The following is a 12,284-nucleotide window of genomic DNA, read 5'->3' on the forward strand; positions in this document are numbered from 1 at the left end:
TGAGCAGACGACAAAGTAAGTAGAGCAGACTGAGTGGGACCTGCAGCCAAGTGGGATGTTAGATCCAAAGGGAGCAGGACACACATGTGGGGTGTGGCATATCCAATGACTACCAACTTCTAGTTTTCTGAGAAAATGAGTATGGAAGTCAGATATTGGCAGCCAATTAAACTTAATTTTTTTTGTTTTATATTGTGTAAGCCAAACACAAGTCATCTGCAGGCCAGAGTTGGTGTGTGGGTAGCCAGTTTGCTGGAATAATTATTATTTTTTGAGTTCCCTTTCAGTTTTGACATTTGATCATTCCCTTCATTTCATTATTGCTATATTGTAATATGGCCAGCAGGGGGCGTAAGAGTTCTCTAGTAATTTTCTTTCCGGTTTCGTCCCATGACATTAAAGAACATTAGAGATGGGGCAGTGTAGGCTATGTCCCATGAACACTGAAAATATAAAGTGAGATGTTCCTGACTTTTGCAAATAGAATTTGAGAAAGTGAGAAAGGATTTCCAGTCTCAATGAATCCTTGAGTTAGTAGATGGTTTGGTTTATCATGGAATCGAAAGGAGATATCCATTCATCCATCCATTCCTCTGCTACTTTGTATACCTGCCACGTGGTCAAAAATGTGTGAATTACTTCAATCCCAGCAAAGTAAATCAGCCTTGGAGGATTTGCAACCAGAAGGGGAAGGAAATGATAACAGGACAAAGCAAGAGTCGCTCAGTATCTAGTCTGTACCAAAGCCTGTTAATGTTCATTGTCTTCCTCATGACCACCCTTTCCTGTGCCCAAATCCCTCTTTATTTTTTATTGTTTTTCAGAAGAAGGAAAAGGCCTGGAGTGGCTCAGTAACTTATATAAAGCAACACAGAAAGAAACAGAAACAATGCTGAAATGCAAGTCCCTGTTTGACTCCAAAGCTGTGGACATTTCACCTCATTACTTTGACTAAACACAATGTTGGTGAATATTTAACAGCTGCCTGTGGTAGGAGGCAGAGTGTAGGGATTGTGTGTATATGTACATACATAAGTTTGTTATAAACTTTATAATATAAAGAATATGCAGCACATAACTGACAAGTAATAAAATATACAATGAAAGTGAAAATGCTAGTCACTCAGTCATGTCCAAACTTGTGACCCCATGGACTCTAGCCCACCAGTCTCCTCTGTCCATGGAATTCTCCAGGCAAGAATACTGGAGTGGGTTGCCATTTCCTGCCCCAGGGGATCTTCCCAACCCAGGGATCAAATCCATGTCTCCTGCATTTGCAGGTAGATTCTTTATCATCTGAGCGACCAGGGAAGCCCAAATATACAATAATTTTTATTATAAATTTCATTTAGTCTGTTGATTCTTACAGAAGGCTTTCATTGAGTTTCGCCAAACTCTTATATGGTTATAATTTCAGCTGCAATTTGACAAAATCAGGCTATGAATAACTATATTTCTACTATCTGATTTAGCAAAGAATTGCTTATATTATTGATGAACAAGGGCAGCTCTGACCTGAATATTCATGGCTATTTTCTTTTACATTTACCACCAAAGTGAAATAAAAAAGATGTATGTTGGAACTTCACTTATTCATCAACAACGTGAGTGAATTCTTCGCCCAGTCTGATGATAGTTTTCCAATATTAATACACAGAATGTGCTTTCCCTCAGTTTTTTGGTGCTATTTATAATGTACAGCTACACACATGATATACTTTTAACTGCAGTAACATTTTCTTCATCACTTAAGTCTTGGAAGTCAACAAAACAATAAAAAGTCTAATTTTTAGTGTTTGCAAGTTTCCGTGGTATAAATACTCCCATCATAGCATTTCAAGCTACTTACATGAATGATGTCATAATGTTGGGGAGAGATGTGCATCATTAGCTAGTACATCCATCAAATGGTTACAATAGATGTGAATTCAATAGACCTAAATATCTTCAAGAACACAGATAATAGTAAAATGTAGTGAAATAATTAGAGGTAAGTTTTGAAGACAAGCGGTTCTCCTTTTGGACAGTAGTGGTGGACTGTAAAAAGGACCATGCAAGTTGAAACGATGCAAAGTGATCTTAATACTCAATAGGAAGGATTATGTAATTGTTACCTGAACTTGAGTATCTTTTGTTAAAGTATTAAAAATTCTCTTGCTGTTGGTTATAAGTGTACCTAGGGAAAGAAAAAATTAGTAAGTCTAATATTTATAGTACCAAGGGTAATATTTATACTAGTATACTAATTTAAGACATTAGAAGGATTGAGAATTAGAGTTTTAAAGTTTTATTTCTTTGTAAAACACTAAAACGTTTAAATGGTGCTTGCTTTCTTCTCATTGTAGAACTTATGATGCGTCTTCCTATATCTTGGTGAAATGTCATGCTCCTTTCTAGCTTTAGATCGGCTTCCACATTTTATCCTTTGTGCTTTGAATGTCATGAAATATCTCTGAGAATTCCTCTAATGTGAATTCTTTCGCTGGCATCACTTCCTCTCTGGGATATCTTCATCTTTTTTGTCACAACCACTTTGCTGTTTGTGTTGATGAGTTTGTTTCCACTAAGTTCCTCTGGCTGTATGTACAGTCTCTCAAACAGCGCCATGTCAGCCTTCTCACAATTAGCTTTGTCTTCTGTGACTCCATTTACATTTGATTCAAATTTGACTTTTAGCCTTGTCATGTTTCATTTCTCTGCTACTCTTTCCTCTTTTTTTGGCCAATTCCCTCTTTCCATTATCCATTTTTATAAAATGTCACATGGGCTTATTACAGGAAGACAAGAAGCTAACACAATTACATACTCTGCTGTTGGCATGAACTGATGAACAGATGAGCAGTGGTCAATTACCAACAGTCTTTGGAAGGGGCGATGTGACTGGTCACTGATCATGAAGCGCATTCTTTATTAACCTAGTGATTATGGACTGAGCCGCCAGCGGTGAAGTTTGTACTTTCCGCAAATCACTCACAGCAAATATACTGCAGTAACTAAAATTCAAACACGCTGACAGACTGGTGTTATTTAACTAAACTGTGGTAACTGAAATTTGTGCGTATTGGAACTGCTTATGTTATTTGTGTGTATGAGAGCTGCTTATGTTATTACTTTTGTTTTTAGTATCATGTAACTATATCAAATTCAATTTTTAGTATAATGAGTGTATTTAACAACTGGTTCAAAAATAGTTGCAACTTTCAGAGTTGACTCTTGTACAAACCAGATCTAGCACATCACTACAAATCCCATAAAGGGACTTCCCTGGTGGTCCAATGGCTAAGACTCTGGACTCCCAATGCAGGGGGCCCAGGTTCAATCCCTGATCTGGGAACTAGATCCCACACGCCTCAATTAAGACATGCTGCTGCTGCTAAGTCGCTTCAGTCATGTCCGACTCTTCGCGACCCCAGAGACGGCAGCCCACCAGGCTCCCCCGTCCCTGGGATTCTCCAGGCAAGAACGCTGGAGTGGGTTGCCATTTCCTTCTCCAATGCATGAAAGTGAAAAGTGAAAGTGAAGTCGCTCAGTCATGTCCCTCTCTTGGCGACCCCATGGACTGTAGCCTTCCAGGCTCCTCCGTCCATGGGATTTTCCAGGCAAGAGTACTGGTGTGGGGTGCCGTCGCCTTCTCCCAGTTAAGACATAGTACATTGGTAAAGAATGTAAAGAATCTGCCTGCAATGCAGGAAGGAGGCCCTGGTTGATTCCTGGGTCGGGAAGATGTGATGGAGAAGGGATAGGCTAACCACTCCAGTATTCTTGGGCTTCCCTTGTGGCTCAGCTGGTAAAGAATCTGCCTGCAATGTGGGAGACCTGGGTTTGACCCCTGGGTATCCTGGCCTGGAAGTTGGACACAACTGAGCGAGTTTCACTTTCACTTTTCATAGCCAAATAAGTAAATAAATGAATATTTATAAAACCCCACAAAGCATTTAGTATTTCTGCTTCCCTCATTTGTATGAACAGCAGAGGGGCTGTTACTTGTTCGAGTTTAAAGGCAAAATGACATATCCAAGACTGACTAGTATTCTTTAAACTCTCCTGATAACTTGCATTCATATAATCTCAAGTGTTACTATAAGCCTCAAACCTCGTTATATGTCTTCTTGGTATCCATAAAAAAGATATCTAAGAAAGTTTAATAATTTAAAAAGTGGAATATTTATTTAGCTATTCTATTTCCTTCCTAGCCTTGTATTTTTCATTAATAGCAGAGAGACTATTATTAGTCAACTTTCACTAGGTTATACTGCAGTAACAAATGACCCCCAAAACCTCAGTAGCTAAGAGCAACACAGCCTTATATCTTGCTCTTATTTTATGTTGGTCTCAGACTGGTGGCAGCTCTGCTCCCAGCCACAGGCTCTGTATAGTCCATACATTTTCTTCATTTTTGTATCTGGACTAAAGGAGTAGTGAACATTGGGCGTGCTCTTTTAATGGAGGAGGGAAAAGACGCAGAGTTGGACCTTGGAGTTGTTCCTAAAGCTTATGAATGGAACTGGTGCACTCACTACTGCCATATGCCATTAACCAAAGAAGTCATGTGGCCAAGTCTCCTATCAGTGGGGAGGGAAAAGTAATCAGGACAGGATGGAAAGTGAAAGTGTTAGTTGCTCAGTCCTGTTTGTCTCTTTGGCACTTCATGGACTGTAGCCCTCCAGGCTTCTCTGTCCATGGAATTCTTCAGGCAAGAATACTGGAGTGGGTAGCCATTCCCTTCTCTAGGGAATCTTCTGGACCCAGGGATCACACCTGGGTCTCCCTCACTACAGGCAGATTCTTTACCACCTAAGCTACCAGGGAAGCCCATAAGACTCTGCAAGTCACATAGTAATGGGTGGGGAGGTATAATCTTCTTACGTGGAGGTAAAGAACTGAAACAAAGCTGGTTTTTGTTTAACTGATGGGAAGGTGGAATATTTTCTCAAAACTACCAAAGATCAGGAATTTGTTTTCTAGAAATTCATTTGTTGACATAGGATATAAGCTCTGTGTTCAATGACCTAATGTTCTGTTAAGTGGGATCTATTGATTAGGATGAGTATCATTCATTTCTTTGGAATGTTTTAGAAATGCAGGGACTTCCCTGGTGGTTTAGTGGTTAAGACTTTGCTTTCCAAAGCAGGGGGTGTGGGTTCAGTCCCTGATCAGTGAGCTAAGATGCCACATGCCTTGTGGCCCAAAAAAAAAAAAAAAAAATATATATATATATATATATATATTAAAAAAACAGGCAATATTGTAACAAATTCAATAAAAACTTTAAAAATTATCCACATTACAAAAAAGAAATTCAGCTTCTTGGGTGGCCTCAGATCTAGTTAATCAAAATCTTCTTTTTAAACAAGATCTATAAATTTATGCACCCATTAAAATGGGTGAAAATTGGGCCTAATGGACATCAATATCTAGATGCCCTTTCTAGCTCTTGTTTTCTGAGCCCCTCCCCCTCCAAACCTCCTTTTCTGATATGAAATCTCCTTTCACTCCAGTCCCAAAACTGAATGTTTTCTTTGGTTTCTACCGGCCTCCTCCTCCTATCATTAGTTATGCCTGGTAGATCTACTTCAACCTAGTGTTAGACACTTGGTTGCGTGTGACTCTTTTCAAGTCCGTGGACTGTAGTCTGCCAGACTCCTCTGTTCATGGAATTCTCCAGGCAAGAATACTGGAGTCAGTTGCCATTTCCTACTCCAGGGGATCTTCCTGACCCAGGGATCGAACTTAGGTCTCTGCATTGGCGGGAGGACTCTACCATCTGAGCCACCAGAGAAGCCCAAGGAACTTGTTGAAGCTAACGCTCTTATCTGACTTCCTTGCCTCCAGCTCACCTTTCTCTCTCAGCTCCAGCCAACCTCCTTATTACTTGCTGTGTGGTCTTATTAAAATTCAGTTCTGATTAAGACAGCAGTGGTGGAGATGACAAGGAGATGCTTGGGGCAAGGGAGGCAATGCAAGTAAATACCTGTCTAACAACACAATGAAAAGGAACTATTCATCAGTCAAAGGGGGCAAAGTTCTGAAATCAGAGTTCTGCCCATCAAATACAGGTCCAGGTCAAGTCCTTGACTATTTCCCCACAAGCTCCTCACGTGGAAACCTTGGATTTGCCTTTGGACGCTAGCCTGCTTTAAAACTGTGATGATCACTTTGAGGATAATGTCCAAGTCTCTTAGGAGGAGATTCTCTGTGATATATCCTTTGTCTGCCTCACCAGTAGAATCCCTCTTGGCTTTCCTTCTCATGCTAAGCAGCCATATCAGCAGATTGGTCTTGTGGGAAGGTACCTGTTGGCTTCTAATTCCGTACTTCGGCATGGCCCAGATGCCCGGTCTCTTACTCCATTCTTGTTTACCAGATGGGTCCCAGCTCGAATGTCACCTCCTCTGTCAGCCTTCCTTGACTCAGGAAGAGATTTCATATGTCCTACTCTATGTCATTTTCACCTATGGCATCAATGTTTTATAATTTAATTCATCCATTGCTGTGTCCTGAGACCCTGAGGGTGAGGGAGTTTTACTCATTTTCATAGTCCCAGTGAGCACCATGTTGGACACATGCTAGACCTCAATAAAGGTTTATTGAATGAATAGAGAAGTCAAGAAAAAATGGTGGCTTAAATCAGAGACTGGGAAGAATGTCAGATGTGATTTTGTTAACATACAGAAAGTATCCGCTCTCAGTCCCGTAATAGGTACTCAGGAATGGGAGACGTTATTATTGTGCATATCGCCTCTATTATTATTATTATTATTTGGCCTCATTGTGCAGCATGTGGGATCTTAGTTCCCCTAACCAGGAATTGAACCCATGCCCTCTGCAATGGAAACGTAGAGTCCTAACCACTGGATTGCCATGGAATTCCCAGGTATTGCCTCTAAAGGGATGCTGGTGTCACCTGGTCTGAAGATGCACTTGATTGGAATTTCTAATAAAATAGAAGTGCTTTTGGCAAAAAAACACATTGGTTGGTTGGAGGAGCTGGAATTTATTGCTAGCAGGCTAATATCCTTGTTATAATATGTACTGTTTATATTACACTTCTTCTAGACCTTTCAAAAATGATAGAACTTTAAAATGAAATTTGAAATGTAAATATTCTTTCCATTATATGCATTGAGAAAGACTTTATATATAAAAATAACATCAAAGATTTATTGAGTACTTTGTGCCAAGCTTAGTCTTTTTTTAAAAACAGCTTTATTGAGATGTGACTTACATAACATAAAATTCACTAGTTTTAAGTGTACAAGTTAATGAATTTTGGTATATTTACAGAGTTATATCGGAGAAGGCAATGGCAACCCACTCCAGTACTCTTGCCTGGAAAATCCCATGGATGGAGGAGCCTGGTGGGCTACAGTCCATGGGATCGCTAAGGGTTGGGCACGACTGAGCGACTTCACTTTCCCTTTTCACTTTCATGCATTGGAGAAGGAAATGGCAACCCACTCCAGTGTTCTTGCCTGGAGAATCCCAGGGATGGAGGAGCCTGGTGGGCTGCCATCTCTGAGGTTGCACAGAGTTGGACACGACTGAAGCGACTTAGAAGCAGTGGCGTCACAGAGTTATATATCCATCACTGTGATCCAATTTTAGAACATCTCTATCATCAAAGAAAGTTTGTGCCCTTTGCACGTTTCGCCCCTCAGCCCTGGGTAACCACTGTGCTACTTCCTGTCTCTTTGAATTTGCCTTTTCTGGACATTACATACATGGAATCACACAATGTGAGGCCCTTTATGACTGACTCCTTTCATTTAGCATCATATTTGCAAGGTTCATGCACGCTGTAGTATGTTTCAGAACTTCGTTCCTTTATTTTATTTCGCTTTATTTCACTTTATTATTGGGGTATAATTGCTTTACAATGCTGTATTAGTCTCTGGTCTACAACAAAGTGAATCAGCTACAGTGCATGCATGCTCAGTCATGTCCGCCTCTTTGTGACCCTGTGGACTGTAGCCATGTAGCCCACCGGACTTTTCTGTCCATGGGATTTTCCAGGCAAGAATAGTGGAGCTGGTTACCATTTCCTACTCCAGAGGATCCTCCCGACACAGGGATCAAACCCGTGTTTCTTGCGTCTCCTGCTTGGAGGCAGGTTCTTTACTACTGTGCCACCTGGCTATATGTATACATGTATCCCCTCCCTCTTGAGCCTCCCTTCCACCCAATCCCTCCTTCATCCCTTTTTATTGATGAATAGCAGGTTTTGGGAGCACATTTTGTTTATCCGTTCACCAATTCATAGAGATTTCGGTTGTTTCCTCTTCTTGGCTACTGTGAATAGTGCTGCTATACATACTGGTATTTGTGTGGACATGGTTTTATTTATGTCGGATAGATACCTTGATATCTTGTGTAGATATCTCCAGTTTTCTGAAAGAGGAATGCTGAGGCACAGAGAGTTTAAAAATTTTCCCCTAGGTCACCAGTTATTAGGTGATAGAGTTAGGACTGAAACCCAGGTTGTGAATCAGTGAGATTATCAATGGCCAATCCCAGTTCCCACCCCACAGGGCTGGAGGAAAGGGCTAAATGTAGCTAAGCTGGAACATGAAGGCAAAGTGTGCAGTGAAAATGAGCTGGCCTTCCAGAGCCAATGCCTGGAATGGATCTGTGATTGGATGAGCCCTATAAGCAAGAAGTATACTAACAAGATGAATTAACCTTTGACGGTTAAAAAACTACTTTTCTCTTCCCACCGGAGGACTTGAAGAACCATTAGCCAGAACCTCGGGAATTGAAATGTCATATGGGAAACTGGGTCAGATCAACAAACACTGAATCTCCAGGCTGCTGTTAGGGACCACATCGAGGACCACGATTAGCCTCCCCAACCTGGGCACATGGACTGGTGCTAATGGGTGCTGGCTCCACCTTGTTGGGCCTGTTGTGCTGAGCCTTAGAGTGACCTTTGGGAACTTCTCTTAGAAAAATAGGTTGAGAGATGAGCAACAGGGGAAACTGAGATGATCCATATTTCTGCAACGGCCTCCTTCCCAGTGGCCCTTTCTTGTCTCATCCTCCTCTAGTCCATTCTACCAGATTATTCCTTTCTTAGCTCCCTTCTATGTGTGCCCACAGCACTGACCCTGTCTGACAGCACTTGCCAGGCAAGGCACAATCATGTAAGACTTGACTCCTTCACTCAAGGGCGGGGGCAGGGCCTTGCACAACACAGGGACTCTCGGACTTTGTGTATGTGAAAAAAGGACTTCGGTGCAGACCTGGGCTTTGTACAAGCAGGGAGTGTCAGTAACAGAGATTTGAAGGAGAAGAGAAATATCTGTTTGTTGCAAAAACAATGAACCAGGCCCAGGCATTACCCTCTATAGCAATGGTGGAAATGTCAAGTTGAGGGCCTAAAACCACTACCAGAGATTGATTCTCCACCCCTCCCCACCATCTTGCTTTGTAAATACTTTGCACAAAAGATACTGACTTTATAAAGCCATGTAGCAATAAATATACATATAAGGAAAGTCTCAAAGCCCTGTTTAAATAGATGAAAATTAACAAAAGGGTTTATGGTTTAAGAAGGTTGCAGTTGTCATATGCTTTTGAAATGTGGTGTTGGAGAAGACTCTTGAGAGTCCCTTGAGCAGCAAGGAGATCAAACCAGTCAGTCCTAAAGGAAATCAACTCTGAATACTCATCGCCCGAAGGACTGGTGCTGAAGTTTAAGCTCCAATACTTTGGCCACCTGATTCGAAGAGGTGACTCATTAGAAAAGGCCCTAATGCTGGGAAAGATTGAAGACAGGAGGAGAAAGGGACCACAGAGGATGAGGTGGTTGGATGGCATCACTGACTCAATGGACATGAGTTTGAGCAAACTCCAGGAGATAGTGAAGGATAGGGAAGCCTGGTATGCTGTGGTTCATGGGGTTGCAAAGAGTCAGACACGACTTAGTGGCTGAACAACTATATATATAGTTGTTGTTCAGCCACTAAGTCACACTTTGCCCAGTAAGAGTGAGTGCTTATCGTGTGTACTCTGATTATTAAGAGTAAATGCTTGGCATGTATCAACTCGATTCTTAAAAGTGGATAGGTACTACCTACCCAAAGAGGTAGGTACTCTTACTATTTCCAGTGTTATACATGAGATCTACAGAGATTATAATTTTTCTAGTAGTTGTGTATGAATGTGAGAGTTGGACTATACAGAAAGCTGAGTGCCGAAGAATTGATGCTTTTGAATTGGGGTCTTGAGAGTCCCTCCTTGAAGACTGCAAGGAGATCAAACCAGTCCATCTAAAGGAAATCAGTCCTGAATATTCATTAGAAGGACTGATGCTGAAGCTGAAACTTCAGTACTTTGGCCACCTGATGTGAAGAACTGACTCACTGTAAAAGACCTTGATGCTGGGAAAGATTGAGGGCAGGAGGAGAAGGGGACAACAGAGAATGAGATGGTTGGATTGTGTCACCGACTCAATGGATATGAGTTTGAGCAAGCTCTGGAAGTTGGTGATGGACAGGGAAGCCTGGCGTGCTGCAGTCCATGGGGGTCACAGAGTCTGGACATGACTGAGCGACTGAACTGACTGACTGACAGAGATTATATGATTTGCCCAAAGTTATACAGCTAGTAAAATGGTACAGCAGATTTTTTTTTAATTGAAAATTTTTTAAAACTGATTTTTACTATGGCTTCCTAGGGGATCCTTTAAGCTCGTGGCTTTATTTATTTATGGCGGCACACTTCGTTGCTTTTCCTGGGCTTTCTTTAGTTGTGGCGAGTGGGGCCTACTCTTGGTTGTGGTGCACAGCCCTCTTACTGCGGTGGCTTCTCTTGTTGGGGAGCACAGGCTTGAGAGTGTGCAGACTCTACACACCTGTGGCTCACAGGCTCGACAGTGCGGGCCCAGGAACTGTGGCACGTGGGCTGACTTGCTCCGTGGCGTGTGGAATCTTCCCAGACCAGGAATCAAACTATGTCCCCTGCATCGGCAGGTGGATTTGTATCCATTCTGCCACCAAGGAAGTCCTGCTGCTGCTGCTAAGTTGCTTCAGTCATGTCTGACTCTGTGTGACCCCATAGACAGCAGTCCACCAGCTCCTCCATCCCTGGGATTCTCCAGGCAAGAACACTGGAGTGGGTTGCCATTTCTGTCTCCAATGCATGAAACTGAAAAGAGAAAGTGAAGTTGCTCAGTTGTGTCCGACTCTTAGCGACCCCATAGACGGCAGCCCACCAGCTCCTCCATCCCTGGGATTCTCCAGGCAAGAACACTGGAGTGGGTTGCTCAGTTGTGTCCGACTCTTAGTGACCCCATAGACAGCAGCCTACCACGCTCCTCCGTCCATGGGATTTTCCAGGCAAGAGTAGTGGAGTGGGGTGCCATTGCCTTCTCCGAAGGAAGTCCTAGAGCAGAATTTAAATCTAAGAAGTCAAGGGTCAGTCTGTACCCTCAATCAAGGACAGGGATCTCATCAACCTTCCTGTGCCAGCAGCAAGCTTCTCTGGAGTTCTTCCTACTGGATGAGGGAAAGGTACAAACCCAGCCTCCCTACCTCTGCCTCCAGCTTAGGTCTCCTGCCTTGAAGCAGGATCTCCTGAGGTCCCTTCTGTGCCACCCTCAGTAGATGCTTTACCCTCCCTTGCGAAATACTGCAGACCCCCCTGCCTTTCTAAGTTGCCTTTTGCGGTGCTGGCAAATGCCGCCTTTCCCTTTTCCACCTCTCCTCGCTCTCCTCTTCCTCCAGGCAGAAATAGCCAGCCACCCGCCACATGCCCACATCATGTTGCGCATACATGCCTCTAGCGCACACTTGCTGCATCTCTCTGAAGCTGACACTTTGTGTGTTGCCCTCTCTCACTAGACTCTACATCGTGGGGTTTTGTTTTTTTGTTGTTATTGTTGTTGTTTTTGGTATGCAGGTTCTTAGTTCCCCATCCAGGAATGGAACCTGTGCTCCTTGTAGTGAAAGCTCAGAGTCTTAACCACTGGATTGCCAGGAAAGACCCTTGACTGTGGGCTTCTGGAGGACAGGATTGTGTCTGCTCTCGAAGCCAGCATCATCAGGGAGAAAAATTCAATAAAACACCAGTCTAACCACCAAAACCACTGCCAAGTAATTGATACCTTGTCCAACTGTGGTAAATACTGTTGAAAGGAAAATTCCATGTACAACACAGAAGATATACTTTGCTACCTCTCAACCCAGATCTCTGTTCCACAAATCTCTCCACTGTCTCTCAATGCTTGTGGAGAACCAGCTTTGGTTGAGTCTTGCCTCTCTTGTCTCACAGCCTCTCCCCTCCTG

The sequence above is a fragment of the Ovis aries genome, chromosome 15 (assembly GCF_016772045.2).
Source record: "Ovis aries strain OAR_USU_Benz2616 breed Rambouillet chromosome 15, ARS-UI_Ramb_v3.0, whole genome shotgun sequence".
In the NCBI taxonomy this organism is placed as follows: Eukaryota; Metazoa; Chordata; class Mammalia; order Artiodactyla; family Bovidae; genus Ovis; species Ovis aries.